Raw genomic sequence first — 24,127 nt, 5'->3', positions numbered from 1 at the left:
TGCTCGCTCCACAGCAGGGCCTCACCCGCCCCCTCCACGCGGGAGCCGGGAGGGTTCCGGGGAGGCTAAGAGCATCCTCCGGGTCCTGCCATCTGCCGGGATCTTCCTGATAACAGATCTGAACGACCCTCAGTGTCTGAAGACCGTGGGCGGCAGCCTAAGTTCTAGAGAACCACGCAGACCCTTGACCCAGACGGAAGTTCACGGACAGGAGCTCACAGATCCACGGTCCCAGCCTGCGGAGCAGAGGAGGATGGGCACCAGCGGGAGCCGCAGATACAATCGGGATGGAGTTGGGGTAACTAACTCCATTTTTCCTCCCCGGCTGTTTCTCCTATGGTCCCCCCGCCCCGCCCCCCCCCCAGTACGTCAGGAAATCTGTTTTGACTTTTGCTCACAGGGGAAGTGAGTAAGCAGCTGGGACGGCAGGGCAGGCTCTACGGCCCATAATTGAGGCTCTGATGTCCCTCCAGCGATGAGCTCAGCGGCCACTCCCCTCGGGCAGGGGCGGGAGCCTTCTCCCTGCCAAGGGCCATTGGGAGATTTATAACATCATCACAGCCGGCCGGGCCGTACACAATTCTCAACTGAAACATCAGCTGTTCTTCTGGGTCCAACGGTGTGTTAACTCCCCCAGTGCTTGGCAGGGCCAGACCGAGTGATTTGGGGGGACTCTCCTCCCCACCCCTGCTCAGGGCAGCCGTCCAGTCCCGCCTCAGAGAGAAAAACAACCCCCACAGCCCCAGGGGGTTACCAGGCACAAGTGTCAACTGAGGGAAAACAGAAAGCCAGGACCGGGCGGGGTTCTGTGGGTGCAAACACCTAGTCCTTCCCCGGGGAGAAGCCCGTCCGTCCGTCCGTCCGTCCGTCCCACAGCACAGCGACCTGGGCATGAGGGGCCGGTGTGCAGGCCACACTCCGAGGCAGGCGGTAGGAGTGGTGGTGTTGCTGAGGCTTAAAAAAAGGACAAGGTGGCCAACCAGCCCTCGGGGGCTGACTCTGACCCCGCCCCCCAGCTCTGGGGGAAGGACCGGCCGTTGGGGGGTGGGGGGAGGGCTGGCCAGCACCAGAGTCAAGCCCCAGCCCAGAACGGAGGGTTTTGGCAAATGACATGCCCTCAGAGTCGCCCTGGAGATCAGCCAGCTGAGGGCAGGCCGTGGGTGGCACTGCACCTCGCTCCCAGTACCCCAGGGCCAGCAGGGCCTGGCACTGTGTACCCCAACCAATGTTCGCTGGGCCACTTCACACTGAGGTCCCGGAGGATGAAAGGGGGTGCTCCCGGCTCCCGCTCCCACCTCCTCCACACAGACCTCCCGTCCCTCCATGACCATGTAAGGCAGTGGATCCGCCGCCCGGCGGGACAGACGCAGAGGGGAGAGCGGACACTCGGGGGCTCGGAGGGGCAGGGGGCTTCCCGGACGTAACTCACAGTCACTCAGCCGTACGGCCGCACGCGGGTAACAGAGACTGAGAAACGGCACGGGTGGCGGGTGGGCATTTATTCTGCAAGGAAAGTTACGTTTTTAAGCGAAGTGAAGTGTTTTATGTGACAATCGTAGGACCTGCGGCTACTCCTCATAAATTCTGTTTGCAAACACATGACTAACACATCAGCAGGGGCAGAATGAAGCCGTGAGCCCAGGGCCAGGGCGCTGGCCCTCAGTCCCGGGGCCACCGCCTGCCTGTGGCGCGAGGAGCTGCTCCGTGCCTCAGTGTCCCCATCTGTCAGATGATCGCAAGAATGGTTATCGTGAAAAATCGGGAACTCAGGTACCAAAGTAGAAAGTGAGGAGAAGCGTTTACCTAGTGCCCGAAATAGAACTGGGAAGGAAAAAAATTAGCTATTATTTTTAGTGATGGTTTTAAAGATTTTACAAGTGATCATTGTTGTCTTAAAACAATATAATGGCTATTTTAAGGGCTATTTACAACATACCGGTTTATACATATGTTGCTCATACGGCCATTCTTGTTTATTTTTTAAAAAATTTTATTGTTGCCCTAGTCGGTTTGGCTCAGTGAGTAGAGTGTCGGCCTGTGGACTGAAGGAAGGGTCCCTGGTTCGATTCTGACCAAGGGCACATGCCTGGGTTGTGGGCTTGATCCCCAGTAGGGGGCATGCAGGAGGCAGCCAATCCATGATTCTCTCTCATCACTGATGTTTCTATCTCTCTCTCCCTCTATCTTCCTCTCTGAAATCAATAAAAAAAATATATAAAAATTTTTTTATTGTTGAAAGTATCACATAAGCGCCCTTCTCCCCCCATGGACCCCTTCTAGCCGCCCTGCCAGCCGCTCTCATTTCCCGGTTCCCTGTCTCCCAGGTTCTGAGCGAGCGTGAGGTCCCGGCCTATGTTGCGCTGCGTGGTACGCGGCGCTGGACAAACACAGCTGCCCCCCTGTCCGCGGGCTTCGCATCCCCACGTTCAACCAGCTGTGGATCGAAAACATTCTTCTCAGCCCACGGTGGGGAGTCCGCAGATGTGGAGGGCTGACTGTGCGCTGATATACACCATTTCACATAGGTCCTTGCGCACCCACAGATTTTGGCACCCATGGGAGAAGGGGTGTCCCGGAACCAATCCCCCACGGATACTGAGGGATGATGACTGTACCCAGCAACTTCAACTCTGAAGTATTACCTTTACCGCCGAGAAAAGATGACACACGTTATCTGATATACGTGTGTATCCATAAACTTCTGCTATTACTAATCACCGAAAATAATAAGCAGTAACTACATTTTTCCTGCTCGTACTTTATTCTCAAATCTGTTTACTTTGTACAACTTCTATCTCAATGAAGACAGTGAATAATTTGCCAAACTTTCACAACTATGTTAAGTCTTACAAGTGGTATTTTGTGTGTTTTTTTAAAATATATTTTTACTGATTTCAGGGAGGAAGGGAGAGGGAGAGGGGGATAGAAACATCAATGATGAGAGAAATTCATTGATCGGCTGCCTCCTGCATGTCCCACACTGTGGATCAAGCCTGCAACTAAGGCATGTGCCCTGACCGGGAATCGAACCGTGACCTCCTGGTTCATAGGCCAACACTCAACCACTGAGCCACACCAGCTGGGCACAAGCAGTGTTTTTAACAGAACTTCAGGAACTCCTCCCTCTAACGATGGCCTGGCCCCTGCTCACAAACCTCCCTCGTGGACGGAGGTGCCGTCAGAAGGATGCGCGCCCTCCTTCCTGCAGGTCTGACGTAGGACACAGTGCCGGAGGGGAACTCTGGTAGGAGGGATGCTCAAATAGCAACGCCTTGTTTCTAAGCCAGTCCAGTATTTCACGGGCAAGCCTTCTGTTGGAACACAAAGACATCTAAATCTTTCCATGTGGAAAGGCTGGGCCTCCGACGGGCATCCTGACCTGAAAGGAGAGCCAATGAAGTTCTAAATAACGGCACCTGACTCTGGGCTGTTTATCGCCATTTGGAGGTGATCGGAGTCTGAATATTCACTCGACTGTTTATATAAACAGAGACTCAGAATCAATTCCATCACTGGGATCCCTTCACCTGCCACAGATGTACTCACTATCCAGTCCCTGTAGTTGGCGTACGGAAATGAAAACGTTAACCAGCTTCATCAGTGCTGACTCCTTCTCCCTCGAAAGCCACCCTTGGGTGTGCTAACAGAATCTAGTTGGATGGTCATAAAGGAGGAGAGGGGATGAGGTAAGAAACCAGCAGACTTTCAATGTGAAAGTCACGACTGTGGAGCGAGATGGGGCTGTTCGAGGTGGAAGTCTTTATCTTTGGTGCCAACTGCCATGTGTCAGTCTTAGTTGAATAACGTGTAGGGAAGATCAAAACCAACGCCACTCCGTCCTAACGGGGCAGCGCCAGCAGCGGCCTGCTCACCGCACCTTCCTGATCAGCATGAGTGCGTCCTCAAGGCCAAGTCCCACAGTGCGCGTAACTAGACGAATGCTCGTCCGTCCGGGGACACAGGGTCAGACCCGCGCTAGCAGCTCCGTAAGGCAATCTGCGTGTTAATACTGTGATGAGGAACAGCAAATGCATCGAGGAGAAGAGTGGATCCGTGTTAAAGAAAGAAACGGAGGCTCCGGGCGACTCGGGGGCTGCTCGGAGCCCACAGCTGGGCTGTCGGCGGTCTCTGCTCCAAGGCACCCGTGTGCCTGGCGACTTCTCCCCGCCACCTCCCCAGAGGGCACCGGAGCCCGGGCCACCCTGCAGCACTGAATGGGAGTCAGACGATAGCCCCTGAATTATTGACGGCGAGTAGCATTTGCTAAGCATCCACAACAAAGACCTCCGGGACCCGGAAAGGCCTCGGGTGTAAGTCTTGCTTTTTCATCGCCACGGACGCCGACATGACTCCCTCTTCAAGATGGAGACGCAGATGATCTGGAGGTTTAGTTTGAGGCCGGTGTCAACACAACACACAAACGGACCTTCATCACACACATTTCAAGAGTGAGTGAAGGGTACGGGATGAGGAAAAGAGGACGAATTGGGACTAGAAGCCCCACCAAAGCTAAAGTAACTGCTCAGAAGACGGCCCGTCTGCGGATTTAATGGGGGTAGGAGGTGTCTAATACAGGACCACGGCATAGAAGGAAATCATAAGAATGTTTTAAAAGACCTGACAAAATTCTGCTCCGTCGAACTACGGAATTGTAAGGGCTGGGCGTACAGTTACTAACAACTTCTGCCCTAGATTCCCGTGGGTTAACGGCTCCCTTTAGAAGCAGACACGAGCCAAAACACAGAATGCAGACACTGTAATTTCACACGTATGAAATGCTGCAGGAGATACACGCACCCTGATCTACAGTGGCAGGTGCCTGGGCTGGGCGTGGGGTGGGAGGGACGGGGAAGCTGGGAGAGATGGGAGGGATCTAGCTCTGGAGCAGGGCGACAGTTACATAGGTACACAGATGTGTCAAAACTCGCTAAACCGCACACTTACAATGGCTGCGTTTTGTTGTGTAGACGACTGAAATCAAGTCGTTCTAAGAAAAAAACAAGCAAGCACAAAATTTCACCGCTGTGTGTACGGCCACATCTTTTCTCTCGCATGTTCGCACTGGGAACGACGCACTGTATTGCAGTCGTGGGGTGAACTGTGTCCCCCAATTACCCATCCGTTAAAGTCCTGGCCCCCACACCTCAGACTGTGACCGTAATGGGGACAGGGTGCTGCGGGTGTGGTCGAGAGGAGGCCACACGGGAGCAGGGGGCCCTCGGCCAGCATGGCCGGCGCCCATACGAAAAGGGGGTCTAGTGTCCCAGCGTCGATCCACGCACCAGTTCCCGGCTCTCTCCGGTCAGGGCTCGTGCCCGGGGACAGGCTTGGTGCCCCGGTTAGGGACTCGATCCCCAGAGGGGGTGTGCAGGAGACCGATTTCTGCATCTATGATTAATATGCGGATAATAACCCGTGTTTTACTCTCTCAAAGGGCTGCTGTACGGAACATGCATGCGCAGTCCACCCGACAGGATGTTACTGTCGGAAGAACTAAAGCTACGGCAAACCCCGAGCGGCCCGGGGGACACCCTGCTGTTATGAGACACAGCGACTCCATCTGGAGACACAGCGGCGGCCCCGGCCCCTGCGGACGCCGTGCTCCTTTCAGAAGAGCGTCCGGTCGCGGGGACACAGTCTGCGGCCCGGGGCTGGGGTGTCGGGCTGGACTCTGCCGGCACCACTCAGAGCCCCCCGGGCTGCGGTCTGAGCTCCCTCACCGGCCGCCCAGATAAGAGCACGGCTGGGGCCGCCGCCCGCGCCTGTGTGAGGTGCGCACCGAGGCCGAGCCGAGAGGTAGGGCGTGGGCAGGGTCGGGGCAGGGGCTGGGGGCTGCAGAGGGGCCCTGCCCACAGGGCGGGGAGGGGTGCCAGCTCAGGAGCTTCCCCACTGTAACCAGAGTGGCGTCTAATGCCAACGCCAATGCCCGGTGACCCTCTCCCTGCCTGGGGGCGAGGTGGCCAATGCCCAGGGTGACCCCTCTCCCCGCCTGGGGGTGAGGTGGCCAATGCCCAGGGTGACCCTCTCCCCGCCTGGGGGCGAGGTGGCCAATGCCCGGGGTGACCCCTCTCCCCGCCTGGGGGTGAGGTGGCCAATGCCCAGGGTGACCCCTCTCCCCATCTGGGGGTGAGGTGGCCAATGCCCAGGGTGACCCCTCTCCCCGCCTGGGGGTGAGGTGGCCAATGCCCAGGGTGACCCCTCTCCCTACCTGGGGGCGAGGTGGCCAATGCCCAGGGTGACCCCTCTCCCCGCCTGGGGGCGAGGTGGCCAATGCCCAGGGTGACCCCTCTCCCCGCCTGGGGGCGAGGTGGCCAATGCCCGGTGACCCTCTCCCCGCCTGGGGGCGAGGAGCTCACCTGACAACTGGATGGACGCTGAACCTCACCTGTGGCCGGGGACCGCAGCCCACCGCCTGGTGGACCACACCGCCTGCGGGGCCAGTGAAGGAGCCACAGGCACCCGTGGCTTCCAGGCTTCGGTGAGAATGTGAAGGGACCAGAAGAGCCTCAGAGCGGACACAGCGGGAACTCCAGGTGCCATCCCGTTCCCAGCGGCTCTGCCTCTGCAGGCAGAGCGAGCTCCGCGTAACCGGGGTGTGTCTTTACGTGTCCCGGGGCCGTGGTTTCCACGACGTACGCGAGTCCCAAGCTCACTCCCGGTCAGGACTCCATGTCCCGCAGCACCTCCCACCCTCTCCCCGCTGGTCTGACTCTTCCCAGACCTTTGAGCAACCGCCATGCACCCCAACACCTAAGAAAACCGCCTCTCAGAACCCAGATGGGCGCACGCGACGCCCGAAGCCGCACACTGACGTCTGAGATGTACGAATTCAGGAGGAAGCAGTGGCTGTCTCCGGGGAGGGAGAGGGACTGGGAGACGGAGGAGGCAAGGTTATTTTTATGGCATATTTTTAAACGGTAGCACGTTCCTGTGTTAAACTAGAAAACAGTTTTTAAATTTAAAAATATCCAAAGGCACCAACCACACCAGCCCTTCAGAGTCGTTTGTTGGAGCCACAACATTTGCTCCTCGGACAGAAGGCTTGGCCTCGCTGCTCACAGGGTGGGGAACCTCCGGCCCGCGGGCCCCATCAGGCCCTGAAGCCCTGTGGTCTGGCCCTGCCAAGGCATTGGGGGGAGCTGGTTAAATGTCTGACCCACAGAGCAGCTGGCTTCTAAGTGGATAATGCTGTGCGGCCCGGAATGACATGGCCCTTGGCAGGAGGTTCCCCACCCCTGCTTGAAAGCACCTGTTTTCTGCATAAAGTGGAGATGAGTAAACAGCAGAGCCCTGAACCCTCGTGCTTTCACCCCGAACCGCCTTCCTGTGTTTGTCTTGGTTAGGCCCGGCTGGCACGTGGCTGTCAGCGCCTGCAGAGGCCACAGCGTCCCCTCCTGGTTCCCGGGGGCAGAAAGGGACCCGGCACCAGACTCCTCCCAGGGGAGGCCCAGGTCAGGGGCCTCTGCCCTCGCCTCTGTCCCCCACGGAGGTCGGAGGTCTGGAGGCAGAGCTTCTGGTGAAATACTTAAAGGGAAGCAGGGAACACTTAGAGCAGCGGTTCTCAACCTTCTGGCCCTGTAAATACAGTTCCTCATGTTGTGACCCAACCATAAAACTATTTTCGTGGCTCCTTCATAACTGTGATGTTGCTACTGTTATGAATCGTCATGTAAATATCTGATATGCAGGATGGTCTTAGGCGACCCCTGTGAAAGGGTCGTTCAACCGCCAAAGGGGTCGCGACCCACAGGTTGAGAACCGCTGCAGCTGCTCTGCAACCTGGGCCACATCTCCACGGGAGAGAATGTTAAAAAAAAAAAAAAGCTCGCCGCTCCCCCCCCCCCCCCCCCACCTCTGCGAAAGGCCCCCCAAGTGCCCACGCCAGGAGGTGAGGCCTGGCGGGCCCGGCAGGGTCTCCCCTCCTCCCTGGCCCTCTCTGTTCTGGAACATTCAACACGCGGTGTCTGCCTACTGATCGGACAGCCTCTGCTCTGGGACGTTCTGGAAGAGCATCCCTGGAAGAGCCACGCTCGTTCCCATCTCTCTTCCCGCCCGCACTGCCCTCCCTCTGCGCCTCTCAGACGGAGCCCGCAGGCCTTGAGGTGAGAACAAAGCCGGGGCCCCAGGAGGAGAAGCAGGAGGAGCAGGGGCTGAGGAGGCAGACAGGCGGGCTCCTTCCCTCCCCGGCTGTCCGTGCCCTCGCACTGCGGGCGTATTTTTCAAGTTTCCAAGAAAATGAACCCACGGAGGTTGTGCTTAAACCAGCACCCACGGAAGTTCCCAAACAGCGTTGCTCCGCCGTGAACACGGGCTTCAGGGGCAAAGCTGGGACAGTCACGGGCGCCGGAGCCCACGATCAAATCTCAGGCAAGTGGAGCAGCGAGTGACAAGTCACTGCTATTTCTCATGCGTGTAGACTGTGTCCTCACACGCATACAATTCACACAGGAGAGCGAGAAGAGGCCAAATCACCACAGAACCAAGGCAGACGGCGGGACGGCAGAGCCAGACGGACCCGTCGAAGGAACTCTTCCCTGAACCCAAACTATAAGCACAACACGGACCCCCTGCAGCTGGCTCCTTCCCTGAGAGACCCCACAGCGCGCGCTGATCCTGTAATGTGAGCAAATACTCCTGCTGGGTGACTCTGGCCTCAGTGTGCACCTCCGTGAAGGGTTTCTCTTAGCGGTGGTGGGGCTGGAGGGTGAGCCAAGGAGAGAGGGAGGAGGAGCGAGGGTTCTGGGGAAGGAGAAAGGAAAGAAGCCCGAGTGGGCTTGTGGGAGGGAGGCGAGGAACGCTGGCCTGGACCTGAAGCACAGAGGGGCTGACGTCCAGGCCTGGTGACCCAGGCGAGCCCATCCTAACCCTGCCCCCAGCCCCGGAGGGCACACCTGCCAGGCGGACCCACACCTGTTCTAGGAGGGCTCTGCTACCATCACCGCGTTTACGAGGCTGGTGACCTACGTGGGCGAAGGTGTGACTCCCACTGCGTGCTGGTAATCAGCACAAAAGGACACATTAAGTTGGGACACAGTGGAGAACGTGGCTTAGTCTTCATCATCCGACCCTTCAGGGCTCAGCACCGTGCCAGGCACACAGTAGGTGTGCAACAAAGATTTAAGCAAAGTGGCTCCCCCCTCCCCCATATGGGCTATTGGAGATTTCATTTCTAACCTTGACATCTAAAAAATTTGTTTTCATTTTTTTCAAATGAAGGCTAAATACTTAGAGCCTTTCTGCTCAGGGCTAAGCAGGCAAAGATGATAAATCAACCTTAAAATATTATTATAGCCCTGGCCGGTTTGGCTCAGTGGATAGAGCGTCGTCAGCCTGCGGACTGGAAGGTCCCGGGTTCGATTCTGGTCAAGGGCACATGCCTGGGTTGAGGGCTTGATCTCCAGTGTGGGGTGTGCAGGAGGCAGCTGGTCCATGATTCTCTCTCATCACTGATGTTTCAATCTCTCTCTCCCTGCCTCTCTGAAATCAATAAGCATATTTTTAGAAAGTTATTACAAAATATTTGTATTCTCTCCCAGGCACTGGCAGCAAAGCAGCGGCAAAAGGGTCAACGTCCCAAGAACGGACTCTCGTAAAGGACAGAATGAATAAAAGTCATGAACACAGTCTCGCTCTCAAGAACACTCCGCCGTGCGTTTCTGAAGGGCGATTCTGCTTACGGAGATAAAAGACGAAACGGAACCACTTTGCAAGCTGTATCAGCGTCTGCTCGCTGCGCTGTACCCCTGAAACTAAGGTGTGTGGGGCAACTCTAATTGAAAAAAATCCAAAAATTATTTTTAGAGAAGATAAAACAGCCCGAAATCAATTAGAAAGTTCCAACCACAGGTTGAAATACATTGAGTCAGATTCATTACTTTATACATCACAGTGAGTCAACAATTATAAAAGATATGGTGTGTGTATACACGCACACACACACACACACACACAAACGTATATACATATGGTCACATATATACAAACATATACGCATCCTTAAAACATAGAAATTCCAATGGAAATGGCAGCAGACCCTGCGAGCACACCAAGTGTGTTAAGTGTAAACAGGCTGCGCTGATAGCGTATCAAGGACAAACAGGGCTCTAAACACAGAATCTGCCTCCGTGTAAACGCTGCCACCTCGTTTACAAATATTTGATTTGTCAAAAGCTGATCTGCAGACATTTTTGCCAGGAGTTTAGGGCAGAGGGGCTCTCCTGGTCTCCCCGGGGGCCCCTGCGGCAGCCGACTGGGCGGCTGGTGAGGGGCGTCGGTGACTTCACCCCCAGCCCCAGGGAGGTCAGGACTCGCTTTCACGGGGACTCAGCCACGCTCTCTCACTGCTAATCTCGCTTCTTCAGCATCACAAACACGGACTGAGCGTTTCACAAACAAGTGCCCCCTTTGTTAATATCTTCTTTGGATTCCACCAATACCTTCCCGGCCTCTTCAGGGGGCGTGTTGTGGGGGAGACCTCGGTACCGCTCCCTCGGGCAGCATCAGGCCGAGAATCAATGAACCACGTCTGCCGGTGACACAACACCCAGCACTGAGGAGACCAGAAAGACGCGGAGCCTGGGAACGAAGGCCTGTCCGGCTCTGGGCCAGGCCCTGCGACTCCATCTCTTCCCAGGACCTCGCCCGCCTGCCCAGGTGAGGGCTCAGGTGTCAGCCACTCCGAGTCCCTATGGAAGGAACGGAGCCAACGCCCTTGTGTCCTTACTCACCCTCCCCAACCTTTTCATCAGGACACGCTGCGGCCCAGGAGCGCGTCCCAAAGCGGCCACTGGTCAGAAGAGCAGAGGGGCCGGTCACGGCTCCAGCTGCTGAGGGTCCCGCCGAGCCTCACTGGGGTCACAGGCACAGCGATCGCGTGGGGGGCCCACTGACCAGGAGGAGGCTGCAGGTCAGGGGGGAGGCGCCACCCAGTCCTTCCATCTTTTTATTTTTAATTTTCATTGATTTCAGAGAGGGAGGGAATGGGAGGGAGAGATAGAAACATCAATCATGGATAGGCGGCCTCCCGCACACCCCACCACTGGGGATCGAGCCTGCACCCCGGGCACGTGCCCTGACCGGGAATCGAACCCTGACCTCCTGGTTCATAGGTCCATGCTCAGCCACTGAGCCACACCCGCTGGGCACTTCCGTCTGTTCTATTGATACTTTGGTTAGTTTGAGTGTCTGTCACTCCCACTTGCTTGTGTTCTAGGCTGGGTCACCAGTGACCAGCACACAGTAGGTGCTCCATAAATACCGGTTGAATGAGTGGGCACGGGAGAGACCTGGGACTGTTGCCATTGTCACTAACTGCTTCCTGGGGCAGGCGGCTCACTCTCTCCAGCCAACAGGACGGTATGGGGATTAGACAGGATTGTGTGCACGGAGGGTGCACAGTCACAGGTGACAGTGCTGGGGCCCACGACAGGCCACCCCCAAATATCCCACAACGGCGGGCCGATGCCTTTGAATTCAAGGCACTTGACCAGCAGCCTGTGCCGGAGGGCACCTTCCCTCCCTCGTCAGTCTCTGCAGTCAGAGCTGATGGCCCCTTTGCTTAAACTCCTCCCTGAAGGGCACCCATAAACCTGGCCTCGATTCCTGTCCAGTGAGCACCGGCTTTCTCTGTCCTGTCAATTTCCCCCCGACGTATCGCTTACTTGTCTAAAAAGTGTTCAGAGGTGACCAGTTCTCCCATTTCTTTGAGCCGCATGTTATATGATCTGAGCATCCTATACGGTTATTCTCCCGTGTGCTCATTATTAAACTGTCTTTCCTCCTGTTAATCTGGGCTTGTGTTAATTTTATTACTTTATTACCAGTCCAGCCCGTCAGAACTACAGAAAGGCAAAAGGGGGTGCGCTTCTCCCCTCCCCAACCATCTGTGTTAGCCGCTGGCATGCCGGAGGGAGGCATGCTTCAGAGATGAGACGTGGAGCCCCGACACCAAGCAACACGTTGGAGGCTAATAATCTGATTTCCGTCCATACTTCATAGTGCACATACTCTTGACTGACCTCATCTCTGAACAAGGGGGTTGCAAGTCAGACGAACATGTCAACTCTCTGGTGATTTCTATCAGTCGAACAGTATTTTATCTGTCGAGCAGGCAGGGAGAGTGCAGAGAATGACGTAATCTCTCTCGCATCAGCATCGAACAGAGCACCACTGTCTGAGGCAAGACATTGCCGGAAAGTTCCGCGTTCTTTATTGCATCTGGATGAGATCTCCCCTGGTTGTCAAGCGGCCATGAGCCTGTTTTAAAAACTATTTATTGAAAAAAGAAAACCCTGTCATTTATAACCCGCTCATATGCATTGCTTTTAATGATAAATGCTTAAAAGACCCTCGTGTGGATTCCAGATCATTAAGATATTTGCTTATTCAAAGACACTTAGAAATGTGGGGGTTTACTGGTATCACAGCATTCTAATGAAAATTGTAAATAAAGAGATCAATTCCATTGTTGATAATCAGAAAAAAAATCGCATTGTATATTTTTTAATGACATGGATACTTTTATTGAACTCTGAAGACATGAGTACCTATGTCATTTCAACTTTTTCTGTTTAAAATCTACTCGTTAGCCCAAAATTAATCCTTTCAACATAAATATAGAGTATAAATTATCCTCTTCATGATACAACTGAGGAGCGTATAAGAGCTTGAGGATATAATTTTATTTTTATATTTAGTGAGTGACACACGGGCTCCAAGAGGGAGGCTTAGAATTTAATATGCATTTTTCTCTAAACTTCAGTTTTTATTCTTTGCCTTTTGATCATTATTTTATTCCTCCCATAGACGTGGGATTTCCTACTGATGTCTTTACATATGTCCATTCCTTCGCCTGTGTTTATAAAAATGTTGCGAATTTGGGGGTCCTCTGTCTTAGCTTTAAAAGAGAAAACGGGGGCTCCGTTTTAAGTTGTTTATAATCCCTCTACTTTTCCTCGCCTGTCAACAATCTCTCACGATAGAAATGGCTTTTAAGAAGTCACCAGTCACCGAGCACTTGCTAACCACAGGGCAGGATTCCCACGTCCACTTGCCAACGTGAAGCTGAGTGACCCGCCTACACCACGGCCATCGGGTGAGAGCTCCCGGGGCTTTGCTCCCCACGCCCCCCGAGACTGCGCTGCCTCAGCGCGCACCCCCTGCCTTGCCTTCCTGCTGCCTGTCCTCGGCTTTCCTTTGGCTCCTATGTCACTGGTGTTGCCTCCAGCCCGTCACGTCACTCCCCAGCGGCCAGTGGCTCCGGGAGGCCCTGGTGCCTGGGCAAGGCCTGCCGAGCAGCCTGCAGAGCCTCCAGGGGCGGGGACCCCACAAAGCACCTCCGTGTAGTAAACACTCCCCTTTGCCGGGCGCTTCACCGGCCTTTTTATGGTGCTTTTTACCAGTCGGAGCCCTGCATCGGCACTGGGGTTCACTTTTCCTTTAACTAAGGGCCCCCAGGGGCGGGGAACGGACAAGGGCCCTGGGAGCATGTCCTCCATCACACAACAGCCAGGGAGGGGCCGGGACGGAGCCGCCACCTGCACCCACGAGGCCAGATCAGGGGCCGCCACCTGCACCCAGAGGCCAGACCAGGGCCCGTGGGTCAGCACTGAACCACCGCAGGGAGAGTGCCCGGAGCAGGGCTTCATATTAGAGCAGCGGTTCTCAACCTGTGGGTCGCGACCCCTTTGGCGGTTGAACGAGCCTTTCACAGGGGTCGCCTGAGACCATCCTGCATATCAGATATTTACATGACGATTCATAACAGTAGCAACATTACAGTTATGAAGTAGCAACGAAAATAATTTTATGGTTGGGTCACAACATGAGGAACCGTATTTAAAGGGCCAGAAGGTTGAGAACCGCTGCATTAGAAGAACCTAAATGACGACAGCGTTCAGCCACCTCCGTCCTGAGCGAGTGCCGACACCTGGAAGGCTGGGCCACGCTGCCACCCTGAGCGAGACGTTCCCGTTTCTGTCTTGAAACGCAAACCCGCATCCTCCCTCTTTCCCGGAAAGCCAGGAACAGGCTTCCCCATCTTCAGGTGACAGCTGAGCGGGCTGAGGGCCCGGCGGCCCTGGCCCTGGAGCTGGAGCCTGACTGGCCCTCGGCAGAGGGGGACTGGAAGCCGCTCAGCCTCCAGGGCCGCTGGCTCTCATCCTGGGTGGGCATCTCAGTCCGTCCTCCGTCCTCCGCCCTCACTCCACTCCCGCTGTGCACAGAGCATCACGGGGCTCCCTCACCCCCTCCGGTCAGGGTTTACGCTCGGGGCGCTTGTCTGCCTCCCCGACAAGACTGTCAGCGAGTCTCCAATCCCGAGGCCTGTGTCTGTGTCCCTCCACCCACCTGCCCCAGCCCCTGCCCCAGGCCTGTATCCGTGTCCCTCCATCCATCTGCCCCAGTCCCAGCCCCAGGCCTGTATCCATGTCCCTCCACCCACCTGCCCCAGCCCCTGCCCCAGGCCTGTATCCATGTCCCTCCACCCACCTCTCCCAGCCCCTGCCCCAGGCCTGTATCCGTGTCCCTCCATCCATCTGCCCCAGTCCCAGCCCCAGGCCTGTATCCATGTCCCTCCATCCATCTGCCCCAGCCCCTGCCCCAGGCCTGTATCCATGTCCCTCCACCCACCTCTCCCAGCCCCTGCCCCAGGCCTGTATCCGTGTCCCTCCACCCACCTTCCCCAGCCCCTGCCCCAGGCCTGTATCCGTGTCCCTCCACCCACCTCTCCCAGCCCCTGCCCCAGGCCTGTATCCGTGTCCCTCCACCCACCTTCCCCAGCCCCTGCCCCAGGCCTGTATCCGTGTCCCACCACCCACCTCTCCTAGTCCCAGCCCCAGGCCTGTATCCGTGTCCCTCCATCCATCTGCCCCAGTCCCAGCCCCAGGCCTGTATCCATGTCCCTCCACCCACCTTCCCCAGCCCCTGCCCCAGGCCTGTATCCGTGTCCCACCACCCACCTCTCCTAGTCCCAGCCCCAGGCCTGTATCCGTGTCCCTCCACCCACCTGCCCCAGCCCCTACCCTAGGCCTGTGTCTGTGTCCCTCCATCCACCTCTCCTAGTCCCTGCCCCAGGCCATGTGGTCTGGGCTGGGCCCATGCGGCCCCGTTTCTTAGACGGGAACACACACCAGGGAGCCTCCCGGTGCACCTGGGCGCAGCGTTACCAGGGCGAGGCCCACTCCTTCCTCTCCGACGGCACCCAGGGACGCCCTGCGACTTCTCCAGGGTCCTCTCCGAACAACCTCTCACGCCCTCCTTGCCTCCCACCCCCACCCTGGCGCCCAGCAGGTGCTCAACACCAGCCTTTAGAAACGGACCTCCGGCCAGAGGTTTTCACACGGAGTCTCCTTCCCCTTGACCGCCCCCCACCCCCCTTCCATGGTCACTCACACCCCCAGCGGTGGTTCTCAAGTCCCTCCCTTGAGATAATGGTTAAATGCCGGGAACAGAACCTCTGAGTCCAGGACCCTGTTCAAAAATAACTCGAGACCCGCACCTGGAACTCTCCCATCCCCGCTTCCCTCATAAAACAATCGGGAAGACAGTGAAATCACCAGCCCCGTGGATATCCCACTGTTAATGATAAAATATTAGCAGGTGAATGAACACCGTGAAGCTGGTATAATCAGCTCCCTAATCATCTTATTATACTTGTGTGTACGTCTGCGCGCTTCTGCAGCAACATGTTTTTAAACTGCTACCTCCAATCCACGAGAGCTAAATGTTCTGCAAGCCTCTTTTCTTCCAGAGTAGAAAACCATGAGGTATTTGTTCAAGACGGAATATGGAAAATCTACAAGGTGGTTTCTGTCAGAAAGAGTGTCACAAAGTAGAAAATGACATCCCAGATAAGCTGCCTTCATAAAATCAATAGATTATTAATTAAAGTGATCAATTATTAACGAACCACATGAAAAGCCCTCGAAGTTATCCTATCAGGACGGCAGTGGCTGAATACTGTGACTATGCGGAGGGCAAACTAAATTGGAGGGAAGGAATCCTGCAGCGTCCTGTCAATCATTTCTGTTTCATGAGAGGCCACGCCGAGTCATCAGGGGGTTCCGTGGTCAGCGATGCTGCTTCAAACACCAACCAGTTCCCCGGACTCTGCAGTCTACCCAAAGCACGTATTAGTACACACCAACTCTGAGTGGAACGCCTGTTGCCTTCTATAATCTCCAAGACAAAGTCAAGAATTGGAAAATTACAGCCCAATGATGCCTCAGGGAGCTACAAATACTGTAACACGGGGTCTCACCAAATCCAGGCCCTACTCCTAGAATATGGACATCAGAATTCACCAAAGTTATTGCGGTAACAACTGTCGCGATGTTTTAAGACCCCAGTATGATGGCTGCTCCCTTAGTCCCAAACCATTCCAGATAAAAGCTAATCTTTTGTGAAAAGCTACTGATTTCATTCTGATGTAACTGTTGTGAATCCGCCGGCGTTTGGGCAGCAGCTATGGCCACAGGGCCTCCCTCCAACCGGCAGCACCTGGAATGGGCCCAGGCCCCGCGAGGAGCAGCAGGAGCCCAGGGGCGGGTGTGGAGGAACCCCGCCTGGGCGTGGGCACATGCAAATCTTAGAGAAAAGTAGAGGCGAGGACAAGAGATTTGGGTAAATTAAGCACCCACAGGGCGGGCTTTCTGAGGTAACAGTGAGAGGGGGCCCGGGGCTCCGGGGTGTCCCCATCTATTAGGACAGTGGTCGGCAAACTCATTAGTCCACAGAGCCAAATATCAACAGTACAACGACTGAAATTTCTTTTGAGAGCCAAATTTGTTAAACTTAAACTATATAGGTAGGTACGTTGTTATTAACTTAATTAGGGTACTTGTAAGCTGGCCTTTGCTAAAAACGTCCTCAATCTGAGGGGTCGACCTCAGTGAACGTACCCCCACTTCTTCTAACGCCACTTCTTCAAAATAGACTCGCCCAGGCCGAAAACCGACTTCTGGGCATGGGCCACGAAGTTTCCATCGCACTGTACGTGCGCCCACACGTGGTATTTTGTGGAAGAGCCACACTCAAGTGGCCAAAGAGCCGCATGTGGCTCGCGAGCCGCAGTTTGCCGACCACTGTATTAGGAGAACATGGACGCCCCAGAAGAAGGACCAGAGAGTCACAGAGAAGGAAGACTGAGACTAGGGCTCACGCGTCAGACCAGCTGTTCTTCCAACGGAAAACATTCTGTGCAAACACAGTAACAGGATAGAAAACGGTTCACGCACTTTTCAAATCACAACTCATTACGCCCCGAGGACCACGGACCCCAGGCCTCGCCCCTGTCCCCACCTGACCGAGGGCCGCTGGGGCGCAGGGAGGCTCTCGGCCGACTGAGGTCTGGCCTGCTCTTGACCACGGTGAGACACGGCTTCTCAGTGGACGCGGGTACAGTCCCCAGGCCCAGCCAGGCCCGGGACCGCACACAGCCGGTCGGGAACGGGTCCAACACCGGGAACACAGCGGACCCTCCAACAGCTCAGGGTCCGGCCGCGGGCCCACTTCCGTGAGGACTGTTTCCAAGCACGACTGTAAATGTACCTCCTCTTACGGCTTCCTTACTCACATGTTCTCTTCTCTAGCTTACTTCCTTGTACATAACACATGCAACATACAAAGTATATGTTAATCGACCACCTATCCGTGGTCGGCAAACTGCGGCTCGCGAGCCACATGCGGTTCTTTGGCCCCTTGAGTGTGCCTCTTCCTAAGCCTTAGCAGTACCCTAATTAAGTTAATAACAATGTACCTAGTATATAGTTTAAGTTTAAAAAAATTTGGCTCTCAAAAGAAATTTTCCATCGTTGTACTGTTGATATTTGGCTCTGTTGACTAATGAGTTTGCCGACCACTGGCATAAGTAAGGCTTCCAGTCAACAGCTGGCCATTAGTAGTTAAGTGTTTTGGAGAGTCAAAAGTTACTCATGAATTTCTGGTTGTGGAGGGGGGGTGAGGGGGGAGACGCCCCTGACCCCCCCCCCATTGTTCAAGGGTCAATTATATTCTATTCTGTTTTCTGCTTTTTAATTTTACTGTGTGTGTGTTTTGTTTTTTTTAATTAAATATACTTAGAGATAGAAACATCAATGATGGGAGAGAATCACTGACCGGCTGCCTCCTGCACGCCCCACACTGGGGATCAAGCCCACAACCCAGGCATGTGCCCTGACCAGAATCAAACCATGCCTTCCTGGTTCATAGATCAACGCTCAACCACCGACCCACACCGGCTAGACTTTCCCTGTGTCTTAACAAGTTTTCTCTGCTCACGTTGTGCTAGAAAAACAGGTAAGGCAGTGATACGAATCTGTTGTATCACCTTTTCCTTACTGGGTTCTTTTGTTTGAACAGGTGATAAGAACCTTGGAATCAACAAACCATGGATTCAAAAGCAGAGGCTCGGATCGGACGGGCCTGCCACAGTTGCCTAGCAGTTCCTAGACCTTAAGCGAGTTAGCCAACACCCGTTCCCCTTGGTCGCCTCCTCTGCTAAATGGGAATAATGACCATCACTCCTTGAAGGGCTGTGTGAGGCTGAGGTGAGAGACCGTAGACCCCTGCTCATCAAGATGTTCTGTGCACACAGATCACCTGGGAATCTTGTTAAAACTTGATTCGGGGGAACAGATTGGCGAGATCCTACAGGATCGATAAGCTCCCAGACGACGCGGAGGCGGCCGGCAGGTGGACCACTTTAAGGCCGGCGGTACCTCTGGGTCATTAGTAACGATGACACTCTATCTACTTCGTAACCACAGAATCGGTGAGAGGATGGGACGGTGACCTCAAAACTGCCGGAGGGAGCCACGCTGACCTCTAGAGATCGCAGCCTCTGTGCGGGGAGAGGAAGGTGTGGATGAAACGGGGGCACCTCAGTCCCCTGGGGTAACCGGACAGGAGACAGGAGTAGAACGTGGAGGCATCGATGATTACAATCTGCCCAGCTGGTCCTGACATTCTAATCTGGTAAGTGGATTACTCACAAGCAACATTTATCTCTGCCAGCCGTCGGCATTCCTTTCCAAATTCCTTTCCTTTTTTCCCAGAAAGCACTACCTGACTCTCTCTTCAATCTGTCAGGCCTCCGGGGAGCGCGTCTTCGCCTCCTTCCTCACCCAGCCCAGCCGGCAGCCCGGCGGGAAGGAGGGCTCTTCGGGCTTCAGGTCCCTTTGCAAGGCCGAGAGAATGAAGGGCCTTTTGCGTGTCATTTGTTAGGGGGGCCAGATTTTCAAATCAGGGTGACACGGGACCCAGGGTTTAGTCAACGGGATTTCCTTTCTCCTCTGGCAGCAAATACTTTTTCTATTTCTTGGATGGGATTTAATAGATAGTGAGCTGACACAGATGTGGGTTTACATCAATTTAAAATAATACACCTGAGTACGGATTGCAATAAGCAAGAGTGAAGGTACAGATTTCCCCCCAAAATGACTGCTGTAAAACATTACCTGTTAACTTTATTTATTTTTATCTAGTTTTAGTATTTAATGAGGCCAAAACCCTGCCAATGAGACTACTTGAAATAGAGAATTTACAGAGATCCCTCGTACAAGAGCCAGGTTAGCAGATGCTCAGTAACTGCCTCCCGAATGAATGGAAGAAGTTACATACTTAATGTTAGTGAATTTAGTTTCTCCACCAACCCGTGAACTTTCCATAAAGCAGAGCAAACATTCCTGCAGCAGAAAAAGAAGTGTGGCCACAAATTAACATTTCAAAAATCAGGGCCCGGCCAGCGTGGCTCCGTGGTTGAGCGTCGACCCAGGAACCAAGAGGTCGCTGGTTCGGTTCCTGGTCCAAGGCACATGCCTGGGGTTGCAGGCTCTATCCCTGGTGGGCTGCCCCCTCCTGATCAATGATGTTTTTCTCTCGCTGTCCCTCTCCCTTCCTCTCTCTCTAAAAAAATCAATAAAAATACATTTTAAATCAATAAAAATCAGGAAAATATCCATTTTAAACAGACCAGTTATCCTAATAAGCTCCAGATAATCATTGTAAAAAAGTTCTCACACTAGCTACAGCTGTTAAACACGCTACTCCTTTCACATTTATAAAAGTCTGTACCCATCTTTTTTTTTAAAGTATATATACAGACATATATAGACATATATATATATTTAAAATACATTTTTATTGATTTCAGAGAGGAAGGGAGAGAGAGACACACATCAATGATGACAGAGAATCACTGACCGGCTGCCTCTTGCATGCCCCCTACTGGGGATCGAGTCTGCAACCCGGGTACCAGGAATCAAACCATGACCTCCCCATTTGTAAGTCGATGCTCAACCACTGAGCCACACCAGCCCAGCTGTATCCATCTTTTCATGGGGGGAGGGGAGGGTGTGATCCATCTTTAAGTAGAAATGAGTATCCCTCCTGCCTACTTTCAAATGCAAAATAAAACTGTCACAGGAATAGATGGAAGCTCCTTCCCCTCCCACAGCACAGCACCTGGACAGGAGTGAGCCCGGCCTCCCAGTGCAACCAGCGCTGGCCCCTCAAGGCAAGGGCAGGAGGGATGCACAGCCCACAGGGGGGCCGCTCCAGTTTCCAGCTCGGAAACGGTGAGGACAACTCTGGCCCCCACTGCAGACAAGGAAACAGAAGCAGCGGACATGCTCCGCCGACTCCGGAATCTTTCCACTAATAGACTTTCCACTTTCGGAATTCCTTAAAAGTATTTCTGGAAATAATCTGGGTTAGGGTCAAGTGAGTGCAACTGACTTGCAGCTTTGTCACAGGCTGACGGAGGCTCCCCAGTGCATTTCAGGGAGCTCATGTTCACATTTTTCGTTTGGTCCTGGAGAGAGGCACCGTCTATATGCACACTTAGGCAACCGCACGATGATATTTAAAATCTAAGCTCCTATTGGTATTCTACAGTTGTGTAAGTTAAGTTATAAAGACCAACGTTGGAAATCTCTGTCGTCTCTCTAAACCGAAGGACTGTTCTCCGAGGCGGGGAACATGCTGTGGAGATGCAGAGACCAGCGAGGAGGATGCAGAAGAGGCCCGAGAGACCTTGGAAGATGCACCACGTGATCGCCACCTGGGAGCTGGGACGTTGCACCAATAACTGGACCATCTTAGATGACAACAGCTCGTGGGGGGGGGAAAGGGAACTAAACCTACTCTTGATGTTGAACACGGCCATTCAAGAGGAAGAGTTAAAGAGCGAATCAGTTAGAGCAACCATCACCCCCCTCCCCCCACCCCAATGAAAAACAAAACCCAGGCACTTCACCGGAGTAAAAATCACAAACTCCATCTTTGTGAATCCTCAAGCGCATTCATTTTCCAGCCAGGCCCATACCAACTCGCTTAATGTCCTAATAAAAAGAGTCAATGCATTCAAATGCAGCGGTGGGGGCCGCCCCGCATGCGGGCCGCATAAGGCCCGTGAAATCCTTTGGGCTGGCCCTGCCGAGACATGAGGGGGGAGTTAACGAAATGTCTGACCAAGGACAGCTGGCTAATTTTAAGTTGATGACTTCAGATGGCCCTCGAATGATCTTTTAACTATCCAAATGGCCCTCGGCAGAAAAAAAGGGTCCCCACCCCTGAAATGTAACGGGCTCTTCAGTTTTTTGAGGAGCTCGCAATGTTAGAAGGGCACTAAAGCATCAGGGTGTGGCAGCATTAGCGAGAGTCCAGAATAGCGTGGGCACCAGTGGACTTCGGGGACATGGCACGCGGGGTCCCGTCAGGAGTGAGGTCAGACAGCCCGTGTTGATAATTAAGTACCGAGGACCGGACCGGGACGGGCACATGGCACTCCCCGGGGATTCGTGCCAGCTGGAGGAGATGGCCACCTGGAGCTATGCCTTGGGCCAGTCATCAATCCCAGGAAATGCCCTGGACCTCAACTGCTACAGCGGTTTTAATAAACAGACGCAGGAAAAGTTTAAGCTCAGCTTTTTACGGAAACACTGGCTTTAGGCTTAGAATACTCGGGCTTCCTACAGCGAGTTCTCTGGTGCTTACTGCAGAGTGCCTGCACATTTCTTATTGCTGATTTCTAAAAGCTGACTCCAGTTAACTATGTGCAGAGAGAACAACTTTTATTCGCATTTTTAACTACAGGGGACTCAGTTCGAGAGCCACGGTAAGGACATAGCCAATATGTGGATACTCACATTCATACTTAACTTGGGAGCTGACAACTCAAGAAAAAAAGAGAAGAATTAGTCTTCAGGTTTAGAGAACGGATGTGTCTCCCTCGGTTAAAATAAAAGACTATGACAGACTGCACTCCTTCAAACAAAAGGAAGCAGATAAACAAACCCGGCGAATCGTCGGGGTCTTAGGTCATGATTCTGTAACGACACGGGTGTCAGGAAGCCAGCAGACAGACGCCGGGAGACGGACTGTGTCGTTACTATTCCGAGCAGACATGCACTTTACTAAACTCTCGTAGGCTCCTAACTCTTAACCAGATGCTCTTCTGAACCAGGGCATTTTAAGGGTTTTCACTTTAGTGAAGAATATGAACATTCATTTTTGCTTTCAAAGAAAAAGCAAACACAAATTCTCCAAAGAGAAAAAATCCTCCTCCTCAAAACAGGGGTAGGGCACATGGGCCCGTGGGCCATATAAGGCCTGAGAAATCCTTCGGTCTGGCCCTGCCAAGGCATTAGGGGGGAGTTCATTAAATGTTTGACCAAATATAGCAGGCTCATTTCTAAGCTGATAATTCTGTATGGCCCGAGAATGATGCTATAAATAGCCGAGTGGTCCTTGGCAGGAAGAAAGGTTCCCCACCCCTGCCCTAAGCCAACCCCCGGGCCTGTCAGAAACGCGCGCACACACCAGAAGTACAGAGAGGAAGACACAGGGCCCACAGGCTCGCATAGTTTAGAGAACTTGGGTGTTTATATGATCGCTCACAGCCTCTTTCTCAGTTGGCCTTGAGGCTTGCTGATTAGCTGGTAAATGTTTGAAAGGGTCAGTTTGTCCAGAACTGGAATTTCCACTTCGGAAAAAGTGCAGAGGTACCTGACATCTGTTCCTTGAAGGGCCTGCCCTGCACTTGCAGAAGTACAGCCCGGATTCCACTCTGCTCCGTGGCAGGGAGGGCACAGCTGTGAAACCTCCGGTGGCTGCTCCCGCCTGCAGAGCCGGCCCGGCCCCAGGGCCCTCCGGGGTCTGGCTGGGAGAGAGGAGTCTCCGAGATAAAGGCCACTTTAATCATGTGAACAGATTCCTCCAGGGAAAACCCCAAGACCAGAAGCCTCCACCTAAGCCCCCAGTCTCCACCTAGAATGTGGTGCTGCGTAGAATTAAATAACTTCAATGTTAAAACGCTGCCCTGGGGGACTCCCTCCCCCTCCCCACGTGGGAACCTGTACTTGTTCTTCAATAAATCTCCACCTTGGCTATAAAAAACCAAACCAAACCAAACCAACACAAAACACTGCCCTGATCTTTGAGGAGGACACTGAAGCCCAGAGAGGTGAGCCGACTTGCCCGAGGTGGCTCAGCTTCTGGGCCACGACCCTTCCTTTGGGGTTCCTGCCACATCCTGTGCTGTGTGTCTTCATTCCCTATATTCACACGTCTTATCTGCACCCCCGCCCCTCATCGTGAGCTCCATGGGGCTGGGAAAGACAGCCACGCCTGCGTGCCCCAGTGCCGGGCCCCACAGGGCCAATGCTCGGCGGCTGAGCCCGGCCGCTGGGGCAGGTCACCTTTCCATCTAATAGTAACTTTAGCCGTGACTTCAGTCTATGTTAATGACACCCCACACGTCACTACATGCAACTACATGCTACTGGCACTGAGCGGCCAGGCTCTCCACTCCCGCCTCCTTACAGGAAGTGGGCTTGGCACGCTTGCTTTCTCATAATTTATAACTGGTGCCCTAACTTCATAAGTTATGGTGAAGAGGCAATAGCATATTTTAATGGTTCCTTTATGCAAATATATTCTAGGTAACTGCTTCCTTTATACGTGCAGTACCCCGCACTCTGGCTTATAAGCCCTGCCTTCAATGAGAGGCTGTGGGCGCGCTCACCCTTTTGTTCTGCTAACTTTGAAGCGCAGCTGTGACGGTGGGGGGTAATTATTAGGGCGATGCCCTCTCCCACCTTCCAGGCCAGGTGCGAACTTCCCTGAAAAG

The 24,127-nt window shown here is 54.0% G+C and overlaps 1 protein-coding gene across 3 annotated transcripts in view; it reads right to left on the bottom strand.

The window, feature by feature from the left end:
• The window catches only part of KCTD1 (potassium channel tetramerization domain containing 1), a 148,234-nt gene that overhangs the window by 44,617 nt on the left and 79,490 nt on the right, over positions 1-24,127 (bottom strand). The window lies entirely within an intron of this gene.

This window comes from Myotis yumanensis, unplaced genomic scaffold, assembly GCF_028538775.1.
Source record: "Myotis yumanensis isolate MYYU_CA2020_CCGP unplaced genomic scaffold, mMyoYum1.0.hap1 SCAF_7, whole genome shotgun sequence".
In the NCBI taxonomy this organism is placed as follows: Eukaryota; Metazoa; Chordata; class Mammalia; order Chiroptera; family Vespertilionidae; genus Myotis; species Myotis yumanensis.
This window is presented reverse-complemented; position numbering and strand designations above follow the sequence as displayed.